Consider the following 20,685-nt stretch of genomic DNA (forward strand, 5'->3'; position numbering starts at 1 on the left):
CATGTCATAATTTATTCTTTCAAGTCTGGGCTAGCTACTTTAATATGTAGATTGGCTGCTGAGTATACCACTGAAGAGAGCAATGAATATAAACTAGCCAGCTTGCTACTAGGAATTAAAATGACTATGTAAACAATTCCTCGAAAGTTACTAAACTGCAAGAAGTGAGGCTAATCTAATGCGGACTAAACAGAGTTGGGTTGGAGAGCTGTCTCTTGCCTTTAGTTGCACCCTATAGCTGGGAGCGCAGGAAGGGCTTCCTTCTCCTGACAGAAGAGGGAGAGAGAATGACACCATCCTCCACCAACCTAATAAGTTGCCTTCATACTTGTTCTGTATCTGTTTGGTATCTATATCAAGCAGAATGCAGCATACTGTACAATGTGGGCTTGTGGTAGGAAACGGGGGAAGTACTCAGGGTGCTCTAGTAAGGCAATGAAGGAAACTTACATTTACTGTTTTAGGAAATCCATCTTGGGATAGGGAAGGAGATAGACAAAAAGAGGATTACCTAGATTTCAGTAGAAGAGCCTCTAAGAGGGTGTTCCCACTAGGGGAAACCCCGCGTTCTGAATCGAATCCTTTAGGTAGCGTTCCCATTAGGATCCGGTTTAAATCTAGAACGGTTCTAGAGCACCCCGGAATCGTTCCCACTAGAAATCGAATCCTGAAACGGGATAAAAATTAAATCCGTGTTTTCCTCATTTAACGCGTGTTAAAAAAACACTAGGGTCCGACCTACGTTTTTCCCATGATTCGAGTTAGGAACCGGAGTATTTAGATGAGAACGATATCATTTGAATCGGGCTAGAAGGATGGGAGGAGCTGACTGCGATGGGGGCTGTCATTGGGGGGAGTTGCCCTTTCTGTCCCCTTCCGTCGTGGCTGTCGCCATTTTTGCTTCCCTCACCCCTTTGTTCGCTGTGGTCTTTTAATAAGAGATAAGGATTATTTTTATTTTTTATTTTAATGGTTTACAGGCGCTTAATCTCTTCAGCGCTTTAAGCGCCTGAAGTCTCGGCTGCTCAAGCGCCTGCATCTGCCAAAGGACTACAAGGCTTTTCCCGGTGGATTGCAACCTCCCCTCTGTGTGGGGAGAGCCCATTTCTAACGGAGGAGAGGCAGGAAGGGAAGGCTCCTCTCAAAGAGGCATTCCCTGCCCGCTTGGGCTCTGATCTCGCCCAGACAGGGAAGGGCTCTGATCAATGGGGGGGGGGGATAGAGCCTTTCTCCCTCTCTTTCTCAAACGGAATCTGCCTTCTCCTCCAACCCTGGAAAGAGAATCTTTGGGAAGAGTGCTCCCTCCCTGCTTTGCCAGAAGCTTCCCCCATTCATCTCTGGGCTCTGTCAAGGGATTCTCCCTGGCTGTCTTGGGAGACATGAAGAAAACCTATCCCATAGTTCCTCTGGAAAGAGCTTGGGGTTCCTACTAATAAATTCGCTTTGCCAGAAGCTTCCCCCATTCATCTGTGGGCTCTGTCAAGGGATTCTCCCTGGCTGTCTTGGGAGACATGAAGAAAACCTATCCCATAGTTCCTCTGGAAAGAGCTTGGGTTTCCTACTAATAAATTCGCTTTGCCAGAAGCCTCCCCCATTAATCTCTGGGCTCTCTGAAGGGATTCTCCCTGGCTGTCTTGGGAGACATGAAGAAAACCTATCCCATAGTTCCTCTGGAAAGAGCTTGGGTTTCCTACTAAATTCGGAGGGAAAATGTATATAAGGCTGACAGCGCTTATGACGTTTGATCGTTTAAGCGCCTTGATTGGTTCATTTAAAAAAAAACCGCCAAAAATACATCATTTCACAAACGGTCAATGAAATGGAAATGATGTCGATAGATAAATCGCTTCCAAATAATCCGGGTTAACGTTACGTCATTCTGACATACTATTGATTGACAACTCCAAATAAGGTATGGAGGAGAAGAGTCGCTTTATTTTAACACCGATTTCATGCCAAGTGAGAACGCTTAATGAACGCTTGCAAGTAAAAAATTCGATTTAAATAAGCAGATGGGAACGATGAATAAAGCGATCCTGAAAGCGGGATAACAACAGTGTTATTTTAATTCGATTTTATTAAAAACGTTTTATTTTAATTCGTATCAAATCCTAAGTGGGAACACCCCCTAAAGCTGGTTCTCATGTGTGGATATAAGTCATTCTGAGGTAGGAGCCTTCTGAATGCTCCCTTTCCTAGGCAAACGGAGACCAAAGGCTAACTTTTTGGAAGAAAGGGAAAGGAAGGGGAAAGGCCTGACTACATAGATCAAAGAAAGAAACAGAGAGGTGAAACAAAAGGACAGGCATGCTCCCTCTCACTAATCACTTTATACAAGCATTGATGTGTCTTTGCTTCCATCATGCCTTACCTTTGTGCAATTCCTTGTTGCCTGTGCCTAATAGCTGATTATTAAAACATAAAATTAAGGCCTAGCCTATGACCATTGGCTGCCTGAAGTGAACGACAAGGTGGCACACACTCCCACACCATTCCAGGTACAAAATGTGGCTGCACTAGTAGCATTGGTAATGGAACTGTCTCTTCCACAGTACGTGAAAGGCAATAGGTCAACTAAGGGGGTGTAGGGCTTGCTGTTTGGCACACAGTTGTCTCCTCTGGGTCATTCTTGCTGCCTTCCAGTTACCTGCCATTTGAGAAAAATCCTCACTCTACCTAAGGGTAAGGCTAACCCTTGGTTGCAAGCAAGACAAGAACCAGGGCATAGTGATGCTGAACATGAACGGGCCTTTCCCCCACTGAGATTGGGGGAGAAAAAGAGAGTGAGGGGGTCAGATTCAATAATATTCAGAAAGTGCATCTCATTTTCTATAAGCATTCTGTGCAAAGATTAGAAAAGGTACTTTTAAAACTGTAACCCCAAGAACTCCCCCAGCCCTACTGTAGTCCCCTGAAAGTAACATTTCCAAGGTTGGACTATACTTTATCATAGCTAGAAGAGATCTGCTAAACCATGCAAGGAAAAAATTTCTAATTTCATTTTTTTTCCCTAGTCAACAAATTGTTTTCTGTTAGGGCTTCTGTGCCTTTACTTCCCACTTAGCATTAACCACTTCTGCAAGTAAAACTTTACCTGTCATTTTTCAAAGCAATAGGTGACATTTCAAAACCTATCACTGAATCTTCAAGCAAGCAAAACATGTCACTGTTGAATTTCTGCCTTCATTGTACTAATTTTGAAAGTTTAGCAAAGAACAGAGCATGAATGGTAACAACAGCAATGTTATTATTCAGTTGTATTTTAGATTTAGAAAATGTTCTGCATCCATAATTATTCTGCTCCAATACTGTAGAAGAATTCTTCAATTGTATAAGCTGCTTTCCAGTATTTTTTTTCTTATGTTGTTTCTGGAAAGTCCATTTCACACATATAAAACAAACAGTTTAATAATTCACTGAGTAAACATCTCATACTGGCTTATAAAACCTAACAGATCCTTCCCTTTTTTGATGTAATTCAACAATGGAGAAGCCACAGTCTTTCAAATGGTGGACTCCAACTTCTGTCACCCCCGCACAATACACCCAAGAGTCAGCGATAATGGGACAAGAACATTGGCAAAGCTACAAATTTCCCACACCTGTAATTATCTGCTAAAAGCTTCTGCATATTTCTCTTACAAATGAATCAAAACAAAGTTTGAATTTAAGGTTCTACATAAACTCAAACATCATTTTGTTGCTTTACATCTGTGCCTGAAACTCACAAAGTGAGTCTCTCCCTCATTGTTAAACACACACACACAGGCTTTGGCACCTTTTTGTGTTTGCTGTCACAGATTATCCCCTCTGGAAAATGAATCAAATGTCTTAAACCAATTCTGACACTGTAATGGCTATTCTGAGAACCTCCAGTATCAGCAAAGTGTTTGTCTGCAAGATACATATTAGTGATGGAGAACTATGTAATTATTCAAAGTCATTCAAAGTTCATTGAGATTGAGAAAATAAGATCAAGCCTACTTGAGTTACATTCATGGTTTTGACAGTTTTCAAAGAAGTAGCCATGTTAGTCTCTTGCAGCATAAAAAGGAGGGAGGGAGGGAGGGAGAGGGAAAAAAGAAAAGAAAAATAAATGTGGCAGCACCTTAAGATTAATTGGCTTTTGTTTATTTAACTTTTGTGGATATAAATCCACTCCTTCAGATGCAGTACAGAATTATAATAAACATTCAGTTTTTGACAGATTCTGCTTCTTCAGAACTAAATTGACTGGCCATAAAACTAGGGACAATGCCACTGTTATAGTGCTATTCTTCCATTTTAGCAGTGATGGCTGCCTCCTGTGGAATTCTAGAGTTTGTAGTCTGGTTGAGAATTCTGAATGCCCCTCCCTAAACTACAAATCCCAGGATTCCACAGAAGGCAGTCTTATCAGCTAAGTGGAATAATAGCACTATAACAATGTAGTGTGAATGGTTGGTTTGGATTTAAAAAATGCTATTTATAGCAGGCATTGGCAACTTTATATATGATCAGGGCCTTTGGCAGACTCAAACCTGGAGTAAATCAGATCTCAGAAAGAAGCAAGGGTGGATTATATTCAACAAAATCTGAGCAGCAGTGGATATTGACTATTTGTGGAAGGCATAGATTTTGGTAAAATTACTTTTTGGCTTACAGCTCCCAGAAGTAAACGGGTTGACTGTGAGGCTCTGGAAGCTGTAGCATAAATAAGTAACGTTTCCAAACTCCAAACGTTGAGTCTAAGAGTAAGCTTCAGGACAAACAGGTTTGAGGGTAAGATTCACTACTATTATAGAATTCTCCCCCAGGGAAATTCTTTTGGTCCAATCTGTTGTTCATTTTTGGCAATTAGCGAAAATAATCTCTTCCACCAAGGCTTTAATGATCCTTGAGCATTCTGCATTTTTGCTCTGTGTTTCTGCTTGTCATTCTGAATTTTGTATTTTTCTATTTGATTTATTCTCTTCTGATTGATGAATTTTGCTATTGTTTTCTTGTATTGTATTGCAAGCATCTGTTTCTAGTGGAAAGGTAAAACAAACATGAAGAAAAGTAACAATTAATTCATAGATCCAAGGTGGAACTGTTGGCTGGAAAGAAGACATTGGGAGACATGGTTTTGTGAGATTAAATCAAAATGGCTAGCCTCCCATGAACATTTCTCCTCAATAAGCAGAAATTAAAAGACTGTCTTCTAGCATGAATGGGTACCCTGATGAAGAAAGCCACATGTTGAATTTCTGCTCCTCATACAACTGTTAAAAGGGCTCATTGAATCTATAGCTGAATTGTAAGTCAAAATGTATGCAAATCCCATGGATCCAATGGTCTAGTCTAGGTAGGACTACCAATTGGATTCAGATCCATGTATTTATATGACCTTCTGTTAAACAGTTTGCTTAGTGGCCACAGCTAATGAGAAATTCCATTGGGGCAAGTTAAATGGACTGATTTAATAGAGAAGCCTGACTCTCCTTCACTGGTGTGTTTGATTCCCATGCTAACTGCAGAGGAATGAAAGCTCATCTCTTTTATAGTGTGTGTTTGCATGCCTTAAAGTCACTTGTCAGCTTATGGTGACCCCATAAATTTCATAGGGTTTCCTTAGCCAAGGAATACTCAGAGGTGGTTTTGTCAGTTCCTTCCTCTGAAATATAGCCTACAGTACTTGGTATTCATTGGTGGACTCCCATCCAAGTACTAACCAGGGCTCACCATATTTAGCTTCCAAGATTAGATGGGATCTGGTGCCTTTAGAGCAGGGGTAGGCAACCTTTTTGAGCCGGGGGCCGGGTTGCTGTCCCTCAGACAACTGGGGGGCCGAAGCCAAAAAATAAATACCTGTATATAAATAAACCAGGACAAATGTAGGACGAAATTTTCAAATGGAAGACACTTTTTAAAAAAAAATGGAGGACACGTCAAAAAATTTGCTGATTTTTAAAAAAATGTTAATATAAATGCATGTTTCTGAGGCTTCTATAGGCAATTGACCCCCAAAGGCCCCGGCGGCAATCAGCGGCAGGACCAGGCTGGGGCCGGTCCCAAGGCCTTGCCGGGCCGCATCCGGCCCGCGGGCCGCAGGTTGCCTACCCCTGCTTTAGAGTATTTGACCCTTCAAAAGAGGACAGAACTCTTGCACCTTTAATAGGTCTGTGGTAGGGGCAATTTTAATAGGTATAGCTTCTAGGCTAGGGGAACATAAACTTGTTAAAATCCCTTAATTTAAATAAATATTAAAGATACTTCTCCATTTTTTCCTTCCATTTACATCTGTTATAATAGCTAGATGCAAAAAAGAAAAGAAAAAAGGAGAAGCCTCCTGTGCTTTTAACAGTTAAGTAGATTAAGGAATTTTAGCAAGTACAGTGGGCCCTTGGTATCTGCTGGAGTTTGGTTCCAGGATCCCCCATGGATGCCAAAATCCATGGATGCCCAAGTCCTGTTAAATACAATGACATTGTAAAATGGTGTCCCTTAAGGAAGGTTTCTTCTTTGCAATTTATGCTTTATTTATTTATTTATTTATTTATTTATTTTCTATCCTGCCTTTCTCCCAAAAAGTGAGAATATTTTGAAAATTTTCAAACCATGGATGCTTGAATCTGTGGATAAAAAAATCTGTGGATATGAAGGGCCAGTTATATCTGGCTACTGTAGCCCCATCCTACCTCTACTAGCCCAAAATGTATTATTTAGAAAAACTAGTCTAGTAATTTCCCCCCTGTTTTTCTGCTTCCCTGTTTTCATTCTGGCTGTGGGAAAGGAAGTTTCTCCCCTTCTGCAGCCAGCACAGAAACTCAGGATAGTAACCTCATAAACTATGGGAATTATGGAACTGTGGAATGACAGTGGAACACACTTTCCAAAAATCTTCTTTGGAGATTTTTAAACTGAGGCTGGATGGCCATCTGTTGGCGATGCTTTGATTGTGTATTCCTGCATGGCAGGGGATTGGACTGCATGGCCCTTGTGGTCTCTTCCAATGCTATGATTCTGTGCTGTCACATGTTATGGTCATGGCTGCTAGTTTAAATGGCATTAAACAGGTGGAGAAACTATGGCCTGTGGGTAACATTCCAACCAGGCACTTCTTATAAGCCTTATAAAAAGAATGCCGGTTTGCTGCAAGGATGCTTAGCCAACGTTTGTCTGATATTTTAAAAACAAAACAGCCCTTATTGTTGTTGTTGTTGTTGTTAACTGCCTTTGAGTCAACCTTTACTTATGGTGACCCTGTGAATGAGACATCTCCAAGCCCCACCACCACCACCCTACCTCTCTGCTCAGGTCCTATAGGCTCAGGCCTGCGGGCTCCTGACTGAGTCTATCCATCTGGCATGTGGTTTTTCTCTCTTTCTACTACCCTCTACCTTCCCAGCCTTTTCTAATGAGTCATGACTTCTCACAATGTGGTCAAAGCCCTTGCAATGATCCAATGTTAATCCTTGGACTTACTTGTAGCAACTGAAAGCTGCAGTAGGGGCGTTTGATACTTTGGTCTTTCAGTGTTTTGCTTTCTGGTTGTCATCAATATTCGGCCTACATTTCCACAGTTTAGATACATACTGCATGAAATAAATGTGTGAGCGAGATCGGCCAGCTTGTTTGTTGGTTTTAAATATACTGTACCACTCATCAGGAAACCCCACCCTAAATCATAGATTTATGTGAGATGCCTGTTATTTGTTCATCTTGAAATCCAGCCATACTATTGTTTACCTCAGTGATATCCCTTACCTGCATCTCTTGCATGTCATTGCAAAACATTTGCAGCTCAGCCTCTTCCAGTCTGGTGGCCTCAAGCTGAACTATGACTCCCATTAGGACCAGTGCAAGACACTTGTTGCCAGAGGCAAAGGACAAGATGATACTTCTTCCTCATTCCACATACAGAAGCAAACTGGACTGATAGTTGAATCTTGCTTTAGCTCTGGCCACCACTGCCCCTGAGGGCAGCAGAGTTGTTATGAGTGGAGTACAGGTTATGTGGGATGCATTCAGCTCTGACTTCCAAGAAAGGCAAGTGGAAGGATGGTTGCCCTTGGTATCTGCTACCTGCAACAGTGCTTTGGTTTGCCCAGTGATAGGACTGGCTCTGTCTTTCATAATCCACAGCTATAAATAGTCTAACCATCTGAAATGTGTGTGTGTGTGTGTGCGCGCGCGCGCGCGCGCGCACGCACTGCTTTTAGCCTCTCAAGATCCTGAAAGGCTGCAAGTCTTCCTATATTTTATATGAAATCTGGAAAGTTCTGTTTGTTTTCCTTCCACCCAACTCACATTACATTTGGATTTCCCCCACTCCTTAATTGTATGCAGTACACACACACACATATCCGCATGCTTTATTAAGGTAGCACTCAAGGGAGCAAGTACTAAAGTCGAATTTGCAACAAGTAACCTTAGCTCAGCTTTTTTGATGGCATGCCCGGTTCTTAATTGCATAATCCCATCCAATGAAAATATATCACACTCACAGTCATGGTCAGAACATGCAAACATGGAGGCCTCCCAGTCATTTCTCAGTGCCCAGGAGCCCCTCATCTTCCTGGGGTGGGACTATTATTTCTTCCTAGTGCTAAGCAGAGATCTCTGGGCACAATGTTTAGAGTAATAACAGCCCATTGTGCAAAAACTTTTAAAAGTTGCTTGAATATTTTAAAAAATACTGTCACAGAGCATTTTTCTTTCCACTTCTCATGTCAGTCTAATGCTCTCCCTGTATTGCTTACTGACCTATTTACATGCAAAGCCTGGGCCCGAGACCCTTCTGCTCTTCAGAGGAATGTTGGACAAAATGAGACACAAAGGCAAGCAGGAAACAAAGTGCTTTTCTCAGTTTCTGCATGTAGATGTAGGTTCATTTTCTTAGAGTGCATCTATACTCTAGAAATAATGCAGTTTCATACCACTTTAACTGCTATGGCTCCATCCTACAAAATCCTGGGATGTGTAGTTTTGTGAGGCACCAGCACTCTTTAACAGAGAAGGCTAAAGACATTGTTAAACTACTAATCTCATTCCACAGGATGGAGCTACAGCACTTAAAGTTGTGTGACGCTGCATTATTTCTACAGTGTAGACAGACCACTAGTCAAGGAACACTCAGAGATGGCTTGCCATTGCCTTCCTATGAAATAGAGCCTACAGCACCTGGTATTCCTTGGTGATACTAATCAAGTCTGACCCTATTTAGTTCCCAAAATCAGAGAGAAACTGGTGCCTGTCTTGAACTTCAGGGCTGCCTGCATCCCACACAACCTGTTCTCCATGCACAACTACCCTGCTGTCCTCGGGGTGATAAAGGCCATACCTAAAGTTAGATTCAACTACCAGTTCAGTTTGCTTCTGTATGTGGAATGAAGAAAGGGTGTCATCTTGCCCTTTGCCTCTGAGGTTGTCATAAGTGAACAAGTGATTTGAACACCCACACACACACGTTGCTGACCTCCAAGTAATTCAAGCCACTCAGCTTGCTTCAGCTTTGTCCCAGGAGCTCAAGTCAGACTGGATATACTGGGATCACAGCTTAGAAGCATTACTTGGGGGACTGTAACTTCCAGCATCCCCCAGCCAGCTCCCAGCATTCTCCAGACTCTGTTGGAAACTTATTTACACAACATAGTCAAGCTGGCATCTTCTTCCAGCAACTGGTCTCATGGGATTGTGGGTATTTTGTTGGCCTGACAAAACAAGGGAGTGTTGGGTGTGTATTTGTTTTGTTTTGTTTTGCTTTGCTTTTGTATCTACAAAAGGATAGGCCAAGACAGAAATTAATGGAGCAGGGCAGGCTTGCCTGAAAGTTTTTCTCATGGAATTCAACAAGGATTTATTTTCAAACAGGCCTAAATAGGACTGTAGCTGTACTTCAAAGGTGTGCCTCTCAATAAGCCCAACACCTTTCTTCTTAAAAAGATCTCCACATCCAGGTTGTAATGATTGTCCAGGGAGTTCAGGGGGGGGGGGGGGGAGAGAAGAAGAATTGAGCTTCATTCTTGTCATGAGCCATCAAACTGGCTCCTGATGAGAGACCTCCAAAAGACCACATCTCATTAACAGCTCTGTGTCGAGTTTTGTTCTTGTTGTTGTGTGCTTTCAGGCCCTCTCCAACTTATGATGACCTTAAGGAGAACTTATCATGGTGTTTTCTTGACTAAATTTGTTCAGGGGAGGGGGAGTTTGCCTGAGAGTGTGTGACTTGTCCAAGGTCACCCAGTAAAGTTCCAAAGCCGGCCATGAAAGCCTTTGTCTTTTCCAGTAGCTTGCATCCATTGTTCCAGGTCCTGTTTTTTGGAACAGCAGAAAACAAACTTGCTCCCTCCTCAATATGACATCCCTTCAAATATTTAAACAGGGCTATGATATCACCTCTTAATCTTCTCTTCTCCAGGCTAAACATCCCCAGCTCCCTAAGTCTTTCCTCATAGGACATGCTTTCCAGGCCCTTCACCATTTTGGTCGCCCTCCTTTGGACATGCTCCAGTTTCTCAACGTCCTTTTTAAATTGTGGTGCCCAGAACTGGAAACAATAATTCAGGTGGGGCCTGACCATAGCAGAATAGAATGGCATTATTACTTCCCTTGATCTAGACACTATACTTCTATTGATGCAGCCTAAAATCGCATTGGCCTTGTTAGCTGCCACATCGCACTGTTGACTCATGTTCAACTTGTGGCCTACTTGGACTCCCAGATCCCTTTCACATGTAGTCTCATTCAGCCAGGTGTCCCCCATCCTATATCTGTGCATTTCACTTTTTCACCCTAAGTACAGAACCTTACATTTCTCTGTGTTGAAATTCATTTTGTTAGCTTTGGTCCAGCTTTCCAATCTATCAAGGTCATTTTGAATTTTGATCCTGTCCTCTGGGGTAATTAGCTACTCCTAATTTGGTGTCATCTGCAAATTTGATAAGTATGCCCCCAATTCTGTCATCCAAGTCATTGATGAAAATGTTGAATAGCCCTGTGGGACCCCATTGGTCACTTCTCTCCAGGAAGAAAAGGAGCATTTTTGAGCACCCTTTGGGTTTGGCTGGTCAACCAATCACAAATCCATGTTACATGCCTTCAAATCATTTCTAATTTACAGCAACCCTAAGGTGACCATATCACAGGGTTTTCTGGGCATAATTTGTTCAGATGTTTGTCCTTTTCATCCTCTGAGACTGAGAGTGTGTGACTTGCCAAAGATCACCCAGTGGGTTTGCATGGCTGAATGGGGATCTGAACCGTGGTTTCCCAGTGTTCTATTCCAACATTGAAACCACTACACCATGCTGGATCTCACAGAGAATTAAATTATAGTCATTTACTTTGGGAATACTATCTTTTCAGCTCAGTGCTTACTTTCAAGTAAACCTGCATGGATTCAGGTTGTTAGGAAGGGCAGGACTGAGTTTTATATTCCAATTTTTGCATGTTCATTCACATGTAATTTGCACTGGATGGTAGAGTTGTGTACAGTTAGGTAGTTAGTTTGTTGAGAATAGTTATATATTGTCCTCTAGCCCACAAGGGCATCCAACAAATAAAAGCAATTAAAACAGTACAAAGAGTTCAAAAAATTGAAATACTCTTTTAAAACTTGTTTTGATATCAAAGTCTATACAGAAAAAATGTTTTTTGGCTGCTTGCCAGAACCTTGAAAGAGATGGAGCCTGCCTAACTTCCTTTGGCAGGGAGTTGCTACAGAGAAAGCCCTGCTGTGTGTGCATACCAAGTTATCCCTACAAGCTGTTGGGACATGCAACTGGGCCTCCTCTGAGGCTCTAATTTCAGACACACTCATATAAGATATATTCTGTGTAACAGTACATAAGAATACACCTTTCTTGTTGTTGTTAACTGCAGTCAAGCCACCTTCAATTTATGGCAACTCTATGTATGAGAGACACTTTAGGAGTTTATCACATGGTAGGAATTTCTCTTAATTTTGAATGAAAAGAACGTGGGGCCAGAAAGTGGGGCTAGTTCAGCAAAATTATGTGAATTCAAATTGCATTTGAACTGACTTCCCATTGCCTGAAAATACCATGCCATTGCCCGAAATTGCATGTGGTAGTCTATCACGCAATAACATGAAACCCCATGATTGCGCTCCGACTGATTTCCCATTGCCCAAATTTGTGTGTAGTGGGTTATCACGCAATAACGTTAAACCCCATGATTGCATTCGGATTGCCATTGGATTATACTTCCAATTTCCCTTGTCTGATAAACTCCTTTAGACACCCAGTCATCAACAGCCCTGCTCAGATCCTGCAAACTCAATTCTTGGCTTCCTTGACTGAGTCTATCCAAACTGTGGTCTTCCTTTTTTCCTACTGCCTTCCACTTTACTGATTATCATTTCCAATGCCATGTCATCTCATGATATGTCCAAAATATGATAGCCTCATTTAGCCATTAAAGGAGCTATCAGGCTAGATTTATCTTGAGACTCATTTATTTGTTTTTGGCAATCCAGGGCAGCCATAGAACTCTTTTCCAGGACCAGATTTCAAATTAATAAATTCTCTTCCTGTCAGCTTTCTTTGTGGTGGTGGTGGTAGTGTGCCTTCAAGCCATTTCCAACTTATGGCAAACCTATGGCAAACCAATTATGGGGTTTTCTTGGAAAGATTTGTTCAGAGGTTTGCCACTGCTCTCCTCTGAGGCTGAGAGCATGTGACTTGCCCAAAGTCACCCAGTGGGTTTCATGGCTGAGCTGGGAATTGAACCCTAATCTCTTGAGTTGTAGCCCAACGCTCAAACCACTGTCTAGTTGTCATAACCATAGACAGAAATCAGAAAGGCAGTAGAACCTTTACAAAGTCATAAATGTTGTTGAGACATTTTTCTTCTAAATTCATAATCTAGTTGTTAGATCCAACTAAGGTTAGACCCACTCAGTCAATGCAACTTCTATAAGCCTTGAGGCAGCAAGTTCCCATTGGCAGTTTTGGGGGGATTAGTTAGAATTCTCAGCCAGAGGGCTCTAGTAATTCACCAAACTACAAATCCCAGAATTTCATAGTATGTTGCCATGGTCGTTAAAGTGGAATCATAGTGCTACAACCATGTAGTGTGAAAGGGCTCCTGGTTAGGACTGACCATTAGATCTAGGCCAGAATCTCCCAGTGAAACTGACTGGCAGAAACTTTGAGTAAGGACATATATCTTTCCAAGGTAGCATTGGGAAGGACAGTATATTTTTACTAGGGATGGGAAGATCTGTCAAACTTGATCTTGTAGGGATTCTAGTTTTTCCACTGCCAGATTTGTTCTATGCTGATTCCTTATAATATTATTCCAAAAATGCACAATTTCTTTTCCAAATGTATGCATTTTAGTACACATTGTTTTTGAATGTATAAATTTTTCTGTCTACACATACCTTTGAGCCCTAACCAATGGCTGGGAGATTCTAGGAGTTGTAAGTCAAAGGGTATCTTTCCCAAGCTCTAGGCTGAATGCATCTGAAAACAGAATGCTGCTGGACTAGGGACCTGAAAATCTTGTAGTCTTGTTTTACTGCATTTTGAAGAGATGAATTCCTTTGAGGAAAAGTGAAATTAAAATGTAATCAATGTATAAGGTTTAGCTTTAGAATACGTGAAAAGGCATTGTTGTTTTCATCATGAGCAAAGGTTCAAGAAAGGATTGTCAGGGATGATGGGAGTTGTGGCTCTTCACCTCTGGCCTGGAACTCACCACCTGGTTGTGCACCGCGCTGACCAGTTTTGGCCAGTGGTTATAGCTTAGCAGAGTTACAGAGAATAGGCTGAAGACCCCGACAAACTCTCCAAGCCTTCTCACTCTTGCTTCCACAGAAGTCTTCACCCTTCTTCTGGATCCAGCTGGTTCTTGTAGCTTCACCCAAGACACCAGACAACTCAGTAGTCTTAAATAAAAGATCTACTTTATTCTACTATATACAGCTCCAAAACTATCCAACACAACAATACTCTACTCCTCACTATCCACTACTACTACCCACTCTACAAGCCACAAAAAACATTGGGATGCATAGTCATTATTATAGTCAATGCATGGTACCACCCACTGTTGTCTGTTTCCACCCAGTAGGCGTGTACATCATTTTCATTGGTTCTCTTGGTTCATCCTACAATTAATGATTTCATCATCTCAGCCTTGACCACTTAACAATTGTCAGGTGTGTCCAATTATTCACTATGCATTTCTTGTCCTTGGCACTCAGTACTTGTTAATTGTATTACCATTTACACCTGTGTGGTTCTCAATTGGCTTCTGCTGAGTCACCCTGACTCTCACATACATGTTTTATTTCATTTACTGTATATCCCATGTTGCTTTTTCCTTAACAAGGATATGAAGTCTGGTCTTCTAATCTTGGGATCCTTTCATGCCATGCAGTTCTAGTGCTATAACTCCACTTTAATTGCCATGGCAACATTCTATGGAATTCTGGAATTTGTAGCTGAGGCAGGGTATATAAAATTCTCAGCCAAAGAGCACCTTGGATGACTTTGATCAAATAATAAATCCCAGAATTCCATAGAACGCAGCCATGGCAGTTGACGTGGAATCATAATGCTATAACTGTGTGGTGTGACAAGGCCCCTGAAACACTCACTCTTCTTGTGCCTTCAAGTTGTATTGGACTTATGGTGGCCCTAAGGTGAACCTGTCAGATGGTTTTCTGAGGCTGAGGCTGCAAGCGATTGCCCAAGAGGTTTCTATGTCTGAGCAGGGAATCGAACTGTAATCTCCAGAATCACACTTGCTCAAACTGGCTTTACACAAATAAAGCATGATGTTGTTGTTAGCTGCCCCTGAGTCGATCCCAACTCATGGTGATCCTATGGATGAGACATCTCCAAGACCCCCAGTCGGCTGTCCTCCACTGCTCTGCTTAGGTCCTGCAGATTTAGGTGCTCAACAACAATAGCAACAACAACATATGTAATATAGCTGTACATAAACAATATGAAATGAATTTGTACTGATAATGATGCTTTTAGCTTTTATGCTGTAACGTCCTACATTCTTCTTGAACACCCCACATCTTGCAGTGCCTTGTCCTTTCCTTTGTGATTATGACATCTGGTCACCTTGGTTTAGGATCGAGGAGGCTCTGAAAGGGGCTGGAGGGCCAAAACCAGAGGGATGCTTGCCTTGGAAAGCCACCTAGAGGGAAGGGAACCCGATCCAAGTTGAACAGATGTCCTCACCACAAAGGAGGACAAGGCACCACACAATGGAAGACCTTCAAGAGAAAGGGAGGACAGGGCCAAATACAAAGCTCAAAACACTCCTAGAAATGTCAGCTCCTGCTTTTTGGTGATGCTCAAACTGGGAGCACATTGGGGAATTCCTCCTGGATGGAAGGCTGCAGTGTAGGACATCGAATCATAGAATCATAGAGCTGGAAGAGACCGCAAGGGCCATCCAGTCCAACCCCATTCTGCCATGTAGGAAATCACAATTGAAGCATCCCTGACAAATGGCCATCCAGCCTCTGCTTAACGACCTCTAAGAGACTCCACCACTCTGAGGACTCCCTCAGTGCATTCCACTGTTGAATAGCTTTTACTGTCAGGAAGTTCCTCCTAATGTTGAGGTGGAATCTCTTTTCCTGTACCTTGCATCCATTGTTCTGGGTCCTGTTCTCTGGAGCAGCAGAAAACAAGCTTGCTCCCTCCTCAATATGACATCCCTTCAAATATTTACTTAGGGCTATCATATCACCTCTTAACCTTCTTTTCTCCAGGCTAAACATCCCCAGCTCCCTGAGTCGTTCCTCATAGGGCAAGGTTTCCAGGCCCTTCACCCTTTTGAGGGTTCCAGCTTTTCAACATCCTTTTCGAATTGTGGTGCCCAAAACTGGACACATTATTCCAGGTGGGGTCTGACCAAAGCAGAATACAGTGGCACTGTGACTTCCCTTGATCTTGGCCCTACACTTTTACTGATGCAGCCTAGAATCCTATTGGCCTTTCCAGCTGCCTCATGTCCTGGAGGAGGAGGAGGAGGAGGAGGCGCCTGGTTCGGTTCCCTCTGCCTGCCCCCTCGATCAAAGAGACAGCAGGATGCCTGGGTGCGGGAATTGCCAGCCCGGGCGAGGTCTGTGCCGGGGACAGGCCCAGGCAGGAGCTCAGCTTTCCCCCGATCGCAAAGCTCTAGCAGTTTGGCAGCATTTTTCTCCCCCTGCTGTCGCCTCCTTCCCCAGGGCTAGCGCTAGGGAGGAGGCAAGTGGGGAGCTTCCTGGGGTCTCGACTGCAGCCTGGGCAAAACGGATTGATTGGGTGGGTGATGAGAGCCAGGCTGACCAGGTGTCCTCCTTTTCCCGGACATGCCTTTCATAGCCAGGAAGAATCGCCCAATGTCCTCCATTTGAAGCAGGCACCTACCTTTCTAGGAACAGAATTCATAGATTAGAGCCCTGTTAGGTAGAGACCTTGCCAACGTCTTCCTTTCAGCCAAAGTCTCAAAGGGGCTACATAAATCTCTCTACCTTTCTAGGAGCGTTTCCAGTTTTTAAGTTGCAGCTGCTGCTGCGGAAATTTTAAAGCTTTGCCCCCTTTTTGAACGTGCCACATTTCAGTTCAGAGCTGTTTTGATTTTTTTTTTAACGTGTTTGGTTGTTGTTTTTTAAAAAAATCATATTTCCACATTTGAAGGTGGTTGAACTGTTTTTAAATGACATTGTTTTGAATTTGCCCTTGAGTCGGGTCTCCAGATCGTTATTTGAGGTTTATTTTAATTGGCTGTTTGTATATTTTTGTTGGACGATATTGCGAATCAATTTTGTATTATATTCTATTTTCTAGAATGTGTGCCACTGGCAGGTTCATTTCATTTTATTCTATTTATTTCATGTACACTACTGTGTAAACTTACAGCACTTTATAAATAAAGTTTAATAATAATAATAATGGCAGGATACAAGAACATATAATAACAACAACAACAACAACAACAACAATCCAGTCTGACACTGGCACTGTCAGATGGAGGACAGCCAGGAAAAATGGAGGCTGCAAAAAGAGGGTCCATCTGGGCAGAAACAATCCTCTCTGACACCGCTGCAACTGCCACTGCTCAATGCTGTGGAATTCTGGGGTTTGTAGTTTGAGTTGAAAACAAACTAAAAATCCCAGAGTCCCATAGCATGGAGCCATGGCGGTTGCAGTGGTGTCAGAGAGGATTGCTTCTGCTCAGATGCAGCCTCTTTTTGCAGCCTCCATTTTTCTTGGCTGTCCTCCATCTGACAGTGCCTTGTCCTCCTCTTCATTGAGGACATCTGGTCATGGGGGGGGCATCGGAGAGAAGAGGAGGTCCTTGCCCTTTGGAAAAGATCAGAGCAGGTGGGAGGACAGGGGGCTCTTCTTGGTGGATCTGGCAGAGGTGAAGCCTAGTTCAGCCTTTGATGCTCTGCCTCAGGGCCTGAGAGTTAGGATTAAAGGAGGACAAATTGTCCCTCCTTAATGATAGCCTTCTGTTCTCTGGCCAAAAGGTGGGCGAGGAGGGGATCAGTCAAGCCATGGCCAGCCTCCCAGCCCCAGCCTACGCCGCTCCTACAGCTACATGTGGACATGGGACAGGGACGTAGCCAGGATTTTGGGAAGGGGGGGTCAAGACTAAGTGCCACCATTTTGAGAGGCTAAGAGCCCCCACAAGACACAAAAAGAGGGTCGAGCGTTTACCCTTGACACCTCGATGGCACCACTTTAACTTCCGTTATGGCTTCATGCTATGGAATCTTAGGATCTGTAGTTTTGAGGACCTGTTGAGTCATCTGTCAGGTGCCACAACAAATTACAAATCCCAGCATTTCACAACATGGAGCCAAGGGCAGTTAAAGTGGCATCAAACTGGATTATTTTTTCAGTGCAGATGCAAACTGAGTCCTTTCTCTGAAGGTGTTTACATCAGATAAATTCAGCTTGATAAAGCAAAGTGCAGCTGCTCACGCAATGAGCAGCAGCCACTCTGTTCATGCTCAGAGACACTCTGCTCATGCTTTGAGACACTGCATTTCAACTTCTGAGCTGAGCTAAGAACCCAGGCTACATCCACACAACATTTCATTCCCACTTCCAAGAGGGATTTTTAATTCCAAGACATACATACACACACACACACATACACGATTTTTAATTCCAAGACTCATCTATCTATCTATCTATCTATCTATCTATTTATCTATCTATCATAATTTTAAATTCCAAGACATTATACCTTCCTTTCTTTTTATGAAAAACAAACCCCTTTAAGAGAATCCTATTTTGGGAGAAAGGCAGGGTATAAAATCAATCAATAAAAAATTATAGTGCAATAGTCCATCAGTGCATGGCTTGCATTATAAGACTTTATACCTTTATACATTTAAAAACAATTAAAATCACAGTAGGCTCAGAGTGCTACAGAATCATGGAATCATAGAGTTAGAAGAGACCCCTAGAATGGCCATCCAGTCCAACCCCATGCTGCCATGCAGGAACTCCCAGTCAAAGCATCCTCAACAAATTATGTAATAAAGGTGTCCATCTGCATTGTAGAAAGATATACTATAGATTAATGCTATGGAAAATCACCACCTTGAGTCCGTATATTGGGAGAAAGGCGGGATATAAGAAAATAACAACAACAACAACATCTGGGTATTGTAGTTTTGTGAGACATTTAGCATTCTTTGTCAGAGAGCTCTGGTGGCACAACATACTACAAATCCTAGGATTTTCCATAGCATTAAAATGGTGTCAAATTGGATTATTTCTGCAGTGTGCAGCCTTATTAGACTGCAGTTCCCAGCAGTCTGTGGTGCTGCTGGATGATGGGGTCTGCAGTCTAGCATTGCCTGGAGCAGGGCCATAGGACTCCACAGCCTCGATTCATCATCTTAGATTGATTCCATATATTAATTAATTAATCATAAAATCATAGAGTTGGAAGAGACCCCAAGAAGGGCCATCCAGTCCAACCCCATTCTGCCATGCAGGAACTCTCCATCAAAGCATCCCCATTGACATGCTGAAAAAGGGCCACCTAACTGTATTTTATTTTGTTTTTCTTTTTAAAAAGATTAAAAAACAAGGCTGGAAGGAAGCTTCTTGCTTTTTTGCATCACAGACCCTCCTCTTTTTTGTTGTTGCAAAAATCCAGAATGACTGTTTTTGAAAACATGAGTCCATTCTCAGGAGAAATGTCCAGAGTAGAGTCTGAGGCCTGTTACAGACTGCCAAAATAAAGCTGCTTCGGGTCTCTTTGGAGGTATGCTATTTAAACGATGCATGGGTCCTAAGAGTCTGGAAGTCGCGCCAAAGCCACACCCCATTCCTAAGCACTGGAGTGCAGCTTTGGTGCAGCTTCCGGATTCTTAGGATATATGCATCATTTAAACAGCATACCTCCAAAGAGACCTGAAACAGCTTTATTTTGGCAGTCTGTAACAGGCCTGAGTCTCCTTTCTCTGGACTTCTGAAACCTAAATTATTCCAAAACCCAAAACTGACCCTGAGAGCATCTGGTCTGACCCCAACTCAAGGACACCTGGGGATCCTGAAGGTTTAGATCAATTACTGAACTATTGAATTATACAAGGAATAGTGGTCTCAGGGTTTTGCTGAAGCTCAGTGTGCAGAAGCACAACATTACTTTGAAAATATTGTGTATTAAATTACCTTCAGTCTATGTCTGTGAGATGCATATGAGACATACATGGATCCCATCTCCCATTATATCCCATTAGACATATATAAATATAGCAAACTCTGAAAAACTCCAAAATCCAAAATACATCTAGTCCTCAGCATTTTGGGTAAGGGATATTATTATTATTATTATTTTACTATATTGTATATGGATATAACTGCTGAAAGGAAAGTTAAAAGTCACCTTTTCTTTCTTTTATATTTCCCTTTAGAAGCTTCCTTCCTTCCTTTTTCTTTCTTCCTTTCTCCCCTTCCTCTTCCTCCCTTTCTTTTCCTTCTTTTCTTCAGTTCTCCCTCCCTCCCTCCCTATCATTCTTCCTTCCTTTTTCCTCTTCCTTCCCTTCTAGAGACTTTTATTCTGGCAAAAGCACAAGGGAGGAGGGGGGAGGAGGCGGAGGAGTGGAAGCCGGACTCCGATGGAAACGAAAGAGAAAGAAATCACAAGGACCCCCTCCCTCCCCCTCCTCTCTCTCTCTCTCTCTCTCTGAGCTTGCAACTTTTGTCTTTCCCCTTTTCCCTCTCCGAGTTCTCAGTGGTTTTGATGGAGGGGAGGAGGGGGGAGGAAGGAGCTTGAAGGCCCCCAGGGCCTGAAGGGGGGGTTCAGACCCCCAAACCCCCCCCCCACGTCCCTGCATGGGACATGATCACACTACGCTGTGATAGCGCTATATTATTCCACTTTAACTGCTATGACTTGTATTTGCAAATCTCCCTGATCTTTCCATTTTTTTTGCTATAATTAGCCTTGCTGCTGTTAATAGATTTGTAATTAAGTCCTTCATAGCCTAGGTGCAGTTGATCTCATCGTATATAGACAAGAATGCTACCTTTGGACATATTTCTAACTCAATTTCTGTTATCTCTTTTAATCTCTTTAAACACAGATTGCCAAATGTTCTTTAAAAAAATAAAAGATTGGCATAAAGAAATACGGCAAATGGCAATCAGTGATAATTTAACATTTGAAATGAAGGTTTTAAAAAGGAATAATGCAGAGGAATGATTTTGAAGCAAT

General features: G+C 42.5%; 1 protein-coding gene across 3 annotated transcripts in view; it reads left to right on the plus strand.

Moving 5' to 3' along the window:
• Positions 1 to 20,685, plus strand: part of WNT6 (Wnt family member 6) — a 59,817-nt gene that overhangs the window by 14,123 nt on the left and 25,009 nt on the right. Inside the window, exon 1 of one of the 3 annotated variants that reach the window (XM_042480499.1) lies at positions 16,046 to 16,080. The exons of the other annotated variants lie outside the window; for them this stretch is intronic. The gene's annotated coding sequence lies outside the window, so the exon portion shown is untranslated. Of the gene's footprint in view, positions 1 to 16,045; positions 16,081 to 20,685 lie in introns of those variants that run through there. 3 annotated transcript variants of the gene reach the window in all.

Source organism: Sceloporus undulatus, chromosome 1, assembly GCF_019175285.1.
Source record: "Sceloporus undulatus isolate JIND9_A2432 ecotype Alabama chromosome 1, SceUnd_v1.1, whole genome shotgun sequence".
Classification (NCBI taxonomy): Eukaryota; Metazoa; Chordata; class Lepidosauria; order Squamata; family Phrynosomatidae; genus Sceloporus; species Sceloporus undulatus.